This window comes from Somniosus microcephalus, chromosome 16 (genome assembly GCF_052327205.1).
Source record: "Somniosus microcephalus isolate GS21.2 chromosome 16, FLI_Smic_1.0, whole genome shotgun sequence".
In the NCBI taxonomy this organism is placed as follows: Eukaryota; Metazoa; Chordata; class Chondrichthyes; order Squaliformes; family Somniosidae; genus Somniosus; species Somniosus microcephalus.
The window spans coordinates 38,422,142-38,432,916 of record NC_141002.1 but is presented as its reverse complement, the minus strand read 5'-3'; the positions used below and the strand labels follow the sequence as shown (position 1 = coordinate 38,432,916).

Genomic DNA, 10,775 nt, shown 5'->3' with positions numbered 1-10,775 from the left:
CCCATCAAAACTTCTGCTGTTAGTAAAAATTCTTTCTCTTTCCACCTCACCCCTTCTCTCTGCCTCACATTTCTAATCCCTGTCTTGCTGTCGCTTCTCTCCCCTCCCTCTCCTGCCTTTCATCCCCCTCCCTTCCATCTCTTCTCCCTCCATAAATCACCTCGCTCTGCCCCTTTCCTTTCTTCCCCTTCCCTTCCCTCCATTTCACTCCTTCTTCCTTCCTGCCCCCTCTCTGTCTCTCTCCCCCTCAACCTTCCTACCCCTCTCCTCCCTTCTTCACTCTCCCCTCTCAAAAGTCCATTCCACTTGAGGACTGCAATTCATCTTCACTTGCTGTGTGCAACATTATGGGAGATTGACCAGTGAGCTCAGAATTTTTCAAACTTACTCAACACCATCTGTGGTGACTGGGAACCAATTGTGATGCAATTACAGTGGCCATCAAAGTTCCGCGTTGTGTTCCGACATCATGCAGCAGTGCACCATCAATATTATTTCTGGAAAAACTTCACATGCATTTAATTTTCTACATCATATCAAATAAAGGGTTTGCTGCTTCTACTTTAAAGTAGAAACTCTACTCTAACTCTAAAGCCTGCACATCTGCCAATGCACTTTATTATGTTTATGTTAATGTATTACAAGCCAAATGAATGTTGAACGTTTAAATGTCTTAATCTAAATGTACACTCTCGGGAGCCGCAAGCCTACATTTTGTTGTACTGCACTTGTGCACTAACAATGACAATAAAGTTGATTATTATTATTATTTTCTTGCATTTTTTAAAGCTTTTTTGCTGGTGGAGACATTATTGTGCAGATAAAATGATAAAACAAAACAAACATTAACTTAAAACCCAAAGGTTGCCTGGGTTTCTTGCCATCTCAGAATAATCAAAGCAGTGTGACAACATGATTTAATAACCAATGATCTCTCCACTGCAGTCAATGGCTGCTCTCAGTAAGTGGCAAACATCCACTTTCAAACTAGGTGAAATTAAAAAAAGCAAATTGGTGCTAGGAATCCTTTTTACTGGCAGAGTGTTGTGTATTGAATAGGAGTTATTTAGAGGCATGAGCCTTAGCATAACGAGTGACTGTTCATCTTTAATCAATTACTATTATTTTTGTTAATATTGCTAGATAAATAAAGCTATCGAAAATGTGACAAAACCTGTATTGTATTGTGCTCAGATTTTTATCAACATCATACAAATTCAAATGTTCTTTATTAAAAAACAGAGGTAATAATGTAGACCCCCCCTCCAACTGAGACTTTTAGTAAGCAGCAAAGTCACTCTCATTGGTTTCTTCTTGCCCAGCTGCATGACAATTCAAATTTTTATTGGCCCATTAGCTGTTACAGATGGGTCCAAATAACATGCTTGCATCATAAATGCTACAGACCCAGTTTTTAGAAGTAGATGTAATTAACAAATGTGTTGAAATTTTACTTTCACTTTTGATCTATGTAGATAGACCAGATGGCCTATTTTGAGTAATGCAGCAGTCATTTCTTTGGGATTCTTGGTGAGAGTAAAGCGAATGGCAAATGCATTATGGCACTGAATGTTTTTCAAACGATATGGAATTTGAACACTTTTTTGCAAAGATTATTTTCTCATTTTAAATCTTAAATTGAAGCAATGCCATATGGATAGCAAACACTGGAAATTATCCGACTCAGACCAGACTGTATCTTCCCTAACATCCATCATGCCTTCATTAATTGCTGCTTTGTGTATCATCTTGCACTCTGCCCCTAGCCTCAGAATTACTGCAGCAGACACAATAATCTGATCTAAATTATGTTAGCCAGGTACAGCAATCTGATCTCAATTATGTTAGCCAGGCAGAATATCCAGATAGGGAACCAAACATGCTCTCCCTTTCTCTCTCATCTTTATATACTTTCTGAAATTTAAAGAATACCAACAAAAGTGCCAACAGGTGTGTAATCAGTAGTCATTTTTTCCCACTCGCACACAAAAACAGTCTGAGAAAAGAACAGGCAGTATAAACTTCACCTGCATAAAGCTTTTGAAATTTGTACTCCAGCATTTCTTCAAATAATTTGGAAAAATAACTGAGCAGAAACTGCTAGAAACAGAAAATCTTACTTAATTTGCAAAGTTTCCTTTGTTTTATTTATGATTTGGGTGTCATTGTTTGTGTCCCTTTAAAAAGGGGCACTTTTGTTAGATTCATTTTATTTTTGTTTGAGTTGTCATCCTAATTGGCCAATGGAAAGAGTAGAAACTGTTAGAACTAAAGAGAAATATTCCACCAGTCCAGCTGACTGAACGGTACTGATGCATCCTGGGAAATCAGGTACACTGCACATGGTCAGACTGCAGAAACTAAATTCAGATCACATCATCACAGCTCCGGGCAACAATATCAAGTTCAAGCCCAATCTTTCAGGAGAGGTGAGGCCATCAAGTAAAAAAATTGATACATGCATTAAAGACAAAAAATGCAATTCAGTTAATAAATTTTATCAGTGAAATATGTAATATTTTGATTTGATTTTTTTGGACATAGAAATTTCAATTAGAGACAAAAAACGTGGTGAAAAACTTTCAGTAAACATTGAGTGATTCATGAGCAAAAGATAACAGCACCACCCAGTGACCAGATTGTGCAATTACAGAATGATGAGTTTACATAGGTGGTTTCCATTCTAAAGATGAATATACACATTTATAATGGTAAAAGTTGACACAAAATTGTGATAAAAAGAATGACAACAGTAAGTAAGGTTGTGTAAGCAGGAAGCCTGTGCAGATGCAAAATTTGTAATCATTCGTAGATATTATCTATTAAAAATGGTACATCTGCACACCCTTATCCCTTGGCTTCTAACCCTATTTCACCTGAAGACTACACTTGGTCTTGACTACTTTGTCTAGTATTATAGTACAACTCATGCCTATGCTGCACACTTCCTGTGTAATTATCTTTATTCATGTGCAATGATTTTTGAGCAATGCTTTTATGTCAACAATGAGGAAATCCAATGTCAGCACTTACAATGGCACACCCAATGTCGACATTTCCCTTTCACTAAAACATCCGGACACATGGTGCTGCTGCGTCTAGCCGTTATGTCTCCCACTTCCTCTTTCTCTACTACCCACAGAACTTAGGTCCACCTATGTATCAGGAAACTAAAACTGTACACCAAAAACTGTAAACAACCAACTTTTTTATTTGTTAAAATGGGCTGAACTTTTTTACGACTTGAAATGGACTTTTTTACGAATTACTCTCCCACCCTGCTCATGGCTCTGCCTCTGGCTGACCAACGTGCTGTGACTTGCTGCTTTGCCTGACTAGCGCTCTCCCCACTTGGGCCAAAATGACTGCTCACTGAAATTTCCCACTGGCCATTCCAAGCTTCAAACAAAGTATTTTCTGACTCACCATGAGCAATGCCACGGGAGATTGCTAGTAATATATGAAAAGTCTTGCATATGGCACACACTTCCTGTCCACATTAACATTACTTCTTGTGTCATGATTGTTGAGTCACACTTTTATATCAACATTTTTAATGTGAAACCTTGTCAATATTTTATAATGCTTTAGTCACAATCTTCCAAAACTCTCTTGATTCAGGAATTGTCCCCTTGGATTGGAAAATCACTCCATTATTTAAGAACGGTGAGAGAGAGAAACCAGGAATGTACAGACCTATTAGTCTAAAGTCTGTTGTGGGGAAGATGCTAGAATCTGTTATTAGGGACAGAGTGACTGAGCACTTTGACAAATATGAAGTGATCAGAGAGAGCCAGCATGGATTTGTAACAGGTAAGTCATGTCTAACTAACTTAGTTGAATTTTTTGAGGAAGTTACTAACCTGGTAGATAAGGGAGTCTCTATGGATGTTATTTATATGGACTTCCAGAAGGCATTCGAGAAGGTTCCACACAAGAGACGGTTAGCAAAAATGAAAGCGCATGGAATTGGAGGCAACCTGTTGACATGGGTAGGAAATTGGTTATAGAATCATTAAATGGTTACAGCACGGAAGGCGGCCATTCGGCCCATCGAGCCCGTGCCGGCTCACTGCAAGAGCACCTCAGCTAGCCCCGCCCTTTCCCCCTGTAGCCCTGCAAAAGATTTTCTTTCAGGTTCTTATCCAACTCCCTTTTGAAAGCCATGATTGAGCCTACCTCCACCACCCTTTCAGGCATTGCATTCCAGATCCTAACCACTCGCTGCATAAAAAAGTTTATATTTCCTTTCTTCATTCTTTCTACCAAAATGTATCACTTTGCACTTTTCTGCGTTAAATTTCATCTGCCACCTGTCCGCCCATTCCACCAGCCTGTCCATGTCCTCTTAAAATCTATCACTATCCTCCTCACTGTTCACTATACGTCCAAGTTTTGTATCACCTGCAAATTTTGAAATTGTGCCCTGTACACCCACATTAATATATATCAAGAAAAGCAGTTGTGCTAGTACCGACTCCTGGGGAACACCACTGTATATGTTCCTCCAGTCCAAAAAACCACTCACCACAACTCTGTTTCCTGTCACTTAGCCCATTTCGTATCTATGCTGCCACTATCTCTTTTATTCCAGTGGCTTCAACTTTGCTGGCAAGCCTATTATGTGGCACTTTATCAAACGCCTTTTGGAAGTCCATGTACACCACGTCAACCGCATTGCTCTCATCAACCCTCTCTGTTACCTCATCAAAAAACTCGATGAAGTTAGTTAAACACGATTTGCCTTTAACAAATCTGTGCTGGCTTTCCTTAGTTAATCCACACTTGTCCAAGTGATTGTTAATTTTGTCCTTGATTATTGTTTCTAAAAGTTTCCCCACTACCGAGATTAAACTGGCTGGCCTACAGTTGCTGGGTTTACCTTTTTGAACAAGGGTGTAACGTTTGCAATTCTCCAGTCCTCAGGCAGCACCCCCGTTTCTAAGGAGAATTGGAAGATTATGGCAGTACCTCCGCGATTTCTTCCTTCACTTCCCTCAGCATCCTAGGAGGTAGGAGACAGAGAGTTTGGATGTATACTCCAATTGGCAGGATGTGGCTAGTCGTGTCCCCCAAGGATCTGTACTGGGGCCTCAGGTTTTCACTATATTTATCAATGACTTAGATGAAGGAAGAGAGAGCTGTGTATCCAAGTGTGCTGACAACACTAAGTTAAGTGGTATAGTAAATAGTGTAGATGAGAGCAGAAATTTGCAAAGGGACATTGATACTAAGTGAGTGGGCAAAACTGTGGCAGATGGAATTCAATGTGGGGAACGGAGGTCATCCACTATTTATTGAACAATATCATTAGATTTATCCATTGAATTGTCTTGTGTCTCTTCCAGTACTTTAAAGGTTTTACTTCAAAGTCTCAGCCTATCTAAAGCCGAGGCATTAACTCAATATTTTTCTCCCTAGTACAGTGAAAGACAGTTATAGAATTTTATAGACATTCAGCTCATTGCAGTAGTGCCTACTCTCTGAAAGAGCCGTGCACTTCATCCCATTTGCCTGCCCTGTCCTGTATTCTTTCTATAGTTTTCCATGCATCCCTTATAAAAGCTAATTTGGCTTTTGCTTTCACCAATGTTTCTGGTAGAATATTCCATGTCCCAACAACCATCTGTGTAAAAAAAAAACTCTCCTAACCTCTTGCTTTGTTCCTAATTGATAGCCTCTCGTTACCAACTCACCAATCAGTGGAAGTGTTTCCCTTATTAAAGCCTCTCAACCACATCTGTGAATTGAGTATTGCAATTTGTACCATTTCCCAGCATGCATCAGTAGATTTCTAAGTGTCTCTATTTTGTTTCCCTAGAGCATGCGTGTAGATAAAAAATGTTATAGAACATAAAAATGTAAAAGATTTGCAAAAAATTTCAATATACGTAAAATTAATTTTTTTTAAAAGTTTGTCCCGAGCCAAACCGGAGTCCTGGGGCTTAATTTGTCCTACTTGTTTTGTGGCTGCCATCTCCTTTTCCCAGGCTACATAGAACTGTCCTGGTGTCACCCGGTGGGTTAATGTCCAATTAGCTCCATTTGCAATCACACCGACCTGGATCCTCCCCATTGCTGCCAGACCCTGGGACTCTCCCCCCCACCAAACCCTCTGCCCAAACCCTCTTCCAATGTTGGCAGACTCTGGGATCCCCAAATGCTTTACTGTCAACTGAAGAAACTAAACAGGGTAGCAGCCTACAGCTCCCATCATTGACACTGAATTTGTTTGACTTTTTGTGCTTTTTCAATAAAATTCTGAAGCATTTACAATGTCGTTTAAAAAAAAAGTGCCTCACACATAATGGTGAAGAATCCAGTATTTATATAGTGCCTTGAAATGTGCCGAAGCACTTCATAGACAATGAAGTGTAGTAACTGTTGTTATGTAGACAAACAGGGCAGAAAAAATTTGAGCACAGCAAGTTCTCACAAATAGCAATAAGATGAATGGTCAGTTAATCTGTTTTGGTAATGTTGGTTGAGGAATCAACATTGGTAGGAAAACCAGAACTCCCTGCTATGAGTGCTCTGGGATCTTTACTATCACCTGGTTTAACATTTCATCTGAAATACAGCACCTCTGACAATACAGCATATCCTCAGTACTGCACTGAAGTGTCAGCCTAGAGTATGCGCTCAAGTCCTGGAGTGGAGCTTGAAGCCACAGCCTTCTGCCTCAGAAGAGAGTGTGCTGCCAAATGAGGCATGTAGAGACAAGACACACGTGCACATGTGCAGAAAAACTACAAATATTTTGGCAGCAAGGAAGTAGTAAAATATTTTGGTGGTAGAGTTTATTTTAAAAAGATAGGTTACCTTAGTTTATTTATATTAGAATACATTCTGACATCTTTTTAAAATGATTTCCCAAACATCTGAATCAACTATTTTTAACCTGTGCATGTGGAGGAGAGATCAAATATTTCTTTTTTATTTTGCTTTCTATTCATAGAATCATAAAAGTTTACAGCACAGAAGGATTTATGAAAGATCTATCCACTCGTCCCATTCCCCTGCCCTTTCTCCATACCCCTTTAATTTTTTATTTTTCAAATATTTATTATCGATTCTGCTTCCACAACTGTTTCTGGTAGGGTAACCCCCATGTCCTACAACCCTGTGCATAAAAAAAATTCTACTCTCTCTCTCTCGTGAGCCTTTGGCTTAGTGGTAGCAATCCTGTCTCTGGGTCAGAAGGTGTAGGGTTTGAACTCTGCTCCAGGCAGTACCATTAAGTGGAGACTGGAGTTCTGGCTCTAAATTCTGGTTTAATATTCAGCAGAATACTTGCATCTAGTGGGTGTGAGTGCCCCCCCACAATCGTATGAGTTGTGGGAGCCTATAAAACTCTCAGCCATATACCCTATTGACTGGTATAAAGATGATTACGGCCGTGGAAGGGAGCATTCACATTGTGGCCTGTCAGACTGTTAATCAGCCTACGAATCCTTCAGCAACCTCACAGTATTCTCCAAGGGAAGAGTGCGAAGATACGAAAAACAAAACAACCCTCTCTCTTTGTTCTTAAATGTATGCCCTCTCATTACTGACTCACCAACCAGTGGAAATAGTTTTTCCCCATTTAACATCAAAACCCCTCACACCTCTATCAGACCTCCTGTTAGCTTTCTTTGTTCGAATGAAAAGAACACATTTTTCTACTTTCTTCTCATAACTAAAGCTTCTTAACCCTGGTATCATAGTGAATCTCTTCTGTGTCCTCTTCATGACCTTGAATATTCTAACTGTGAGCCAACCAATGATTTCTATAGGTTTACTTTTTATTTGCTTTTGGACTCTACCCCAATTTATAAAACCTAGGATCCCATAAGCTTTTTTTAAAAACAACTTGTCCTCCCACTTTTAAAGATTTGTGCACATGACCTCCCAAGTCTCTCTACTCCTTTTAAAGTTTTATCATGTAATGTATATGTCCTCTCCTTATTCTGTCTCCCAAATGTATCACCTCACATTTCTCCGCATTAACTTTTATCTGGCCAATCTACAAATCTGTCCATGTCCTCCTGAAGTCACTTGTCGTCTTCTTCATAGTTGACCAAGCTTTTTTTTGTGCCATCTGCGGATTTTGATATTGTGCCCTCTACATCTAAGTCTGGATCAAATATGAGAAACGCAATGGCCCCCAAAACTGGCCTCTGGGAGACATTGCTGTTTAGATTCTTCCAGTTTCGAAAATATTCATTATTATCTGTTTTCTGTCCTTTAACTAACTTCCCATCCACACTGCCACTGTCCTTTTAATACCATGTGCCTTAATTTTATCAACAATCCTGCTATGTGGTAGCTTATCAAATGCCTTTTGCAAATCCATATACACAACATCCACTGCATTTCCTTTGTCAATCCATTTCATTATTTCCTTAAGAAACGAATAATTTTATTCTGTATTATGGCCTCTTCTAATTGATGTTTTAGATTAAAAATGCGAAATGGCAGTGGGCAAATCTGTCCCCTTGTCCTGCTGCACAAGAGAGACCAGAAAAGTCCCAAGTTCTATCTCTGATGAGTGCCACGTTAGCAATTGGAACATTATAATTGGCCTCACTCCTGATTACTATCCAGTGACTCTTGCTTGGAAAAGGTTTGTTGTGGATGTTAGGAACATAGGAACAGGGGTAGGCCATTCGGCCCCTTGAGCTTATTCCACCATTCAATGTCATGACTGATTTGTACCTCAACTCTATTTACCTGCCTTTGCTCCATATTCCTCAATACCCTTACCGAACAAAAATCTATCTCAGTTTTGAATTTTTCAATTGACCTAGCTTCAACAGCATTTTGAAGGAGAGAGATCCAGATTTCCACTACCCTTTGTTGGACAAGGACAGGATCAAATTCAGCAGTGGTGCCCTCCATGGTCAAATAGCCTACCAAGATTCACTCTCAGCTCAGACATTAAAAATGGACACTTGATTGAGGTACCAAAGGCTGCTGGCATTTGCGGAATCCTCCCCGAGCATGAACCAGCATATTTAGGGGACGAGGGGAGAAAGTTGGGGATGGTTGGGAGAGAGAATGAATTAAAAAAAATTAGAGAGGCCTAACCCTCTTTTTGTTTGCAACAAACATTTGTTTGTGGTTATAATTATCACTTGCAAATTTACTTCATGCCAGCCAAACTGATAATAAAAATCAAATCAAATAAAAATGAATGGTCAGGATGATTAAATAGAAACTGGACAATGAGCTTTAAGTCTCTTGGTGATTAGATTACTGAGTAACAAAACAGAAACTTACAGTCCAATATTGTTGGTCAGCTAACATTTAAATCAAGCCTTGTAACAATTACTGGAAAGTATCCTACAAAGGGCAGTTTAAATAAGAGATCTTTCTCATAAATCATTCCGGTGGGACACAAGATTTCCCAGTCTTACAGGTATCACAGACTTAATTATTTCACCTTTAACTGATTAATACCCAAGGTAAAACCACTGGCACAAACCAGGAAATATTCCATATTAAAAAGAAACTCCCACTATAAATGTGGAGCACTTAGAGAGGAAAGAGATTTGCTATGCTTAAAGAAAGGCCTTAGTTTTGGATTTAACCAACTTTAACTATAAAGGAGAATATTTGTGGCTGGGTGCACACTTTAGCTGACTTTTAAACAATTTGAGGAAAATCGATCTAATTTACGTGTCCACCTTGGCTTAGTGATAGCACTGTCACCTGTGAGTCAGAAGGTTGTGTGTTCAAGTCCCATTCCAGAGACTTCAGCACATAATGCAGGCTGACAATCAGTTCAGTACTGAGGGAGTACTGCACTGTCAGAGGTGCCGTCTTTCAGATGAGACGTTAAACTGAGGCCCCGTCTGCTCTCTTAGGTGCATGTAAAAGTTCCCATGGCACTATTTGAAAAGTAGGAGTTCTCCCCAATGGCCTAGCCAACATTTATCCCTTAACCAACATCGCTAAAAGCAGATTATCTTGTCATTGCTGTTCATGGGACCTTGCTGCGCTCAAACTGGCTACTGCATTTTCTACCGTACAACAGTGACTACACTTCATTAGCTGTAAAATGCTTGGAGACGTCCTGAGGTTGTGTAAATGCAAGTTATTTTCTTTCTAATTGACCAGCGCCACATCATAATTGTTAATTGGAAGAAAAATGGCAAGTCGAGATGTACTGTAATTACTGAAATTATTACCTTAACTTCCAGAAAAATAACTTTACCTATGCAAATTACATTTTATATTGGATATAGCTGATAAAGATTAGAAACAGTAAACACTGCATACACACCTGGAACCTGAATATTTTGGCTTCACTCGTGCTTGTAAAACAACTTACAGACATTACAAAATGTATATGAAAACCCAGTACCCCAAACCTAGCACCATTGATATGGTTGGAACAATAATGCCAAAAAAAAAATCAACAGATGCTAAAGTAGTTTGAACATCTAAAAGATTATCAGAATGCAAATCAATATTCAATTTTATTTGAATTGTCAAAAAAAACTTGGAATCATGTCCAAAATGTTTTTATATTCATTGCTTCATCGAAAATTGGGGTTCAAACAATGAAATGTGCTGCTTTATTCAAATTCAGCATGTGATCACTATCAGGTGCCCAGGAGTGCCAGTCTTCCCCCACCCGAGTGCAGCATGTTGTTGAGTAGAGACAGAACAGTTTGAGAACATGGCTAGCCAGAAGTACAAGATGCTTACCATTGAGGAAAAGTACAAGTTCAGCAAATATATGAAGGAGCACAAAGAAAGTAAGATTGTGGCACACAAATTCACAT

At 39.2% G+C, this 10,775-nt stretch overlaps 1 long non-coding RNA gene across 1 annotated transcript; it reads right to left on the bottom strand.

The window, feature by feature from the left end:
* Window positions 1-1,210: 1,210 nt before the first annotated feature.
* On the bottom strand, window positions 1,211-9,910 carry LOC147106080 (uncharacterized). Its single transcript, XR_015081331.1, has 2 exons — window positions 4,883-9,910; window positions 1,211-3,980 (listed from the first exon to the last, which is right to left on the bottom strand). It is a non-coding gene; the product is annotated as an uncharacterized LOC147106080 (long non-coding RNA).
* Window positions 9,911-10,775: the final 865 nt, after the last annotated feature.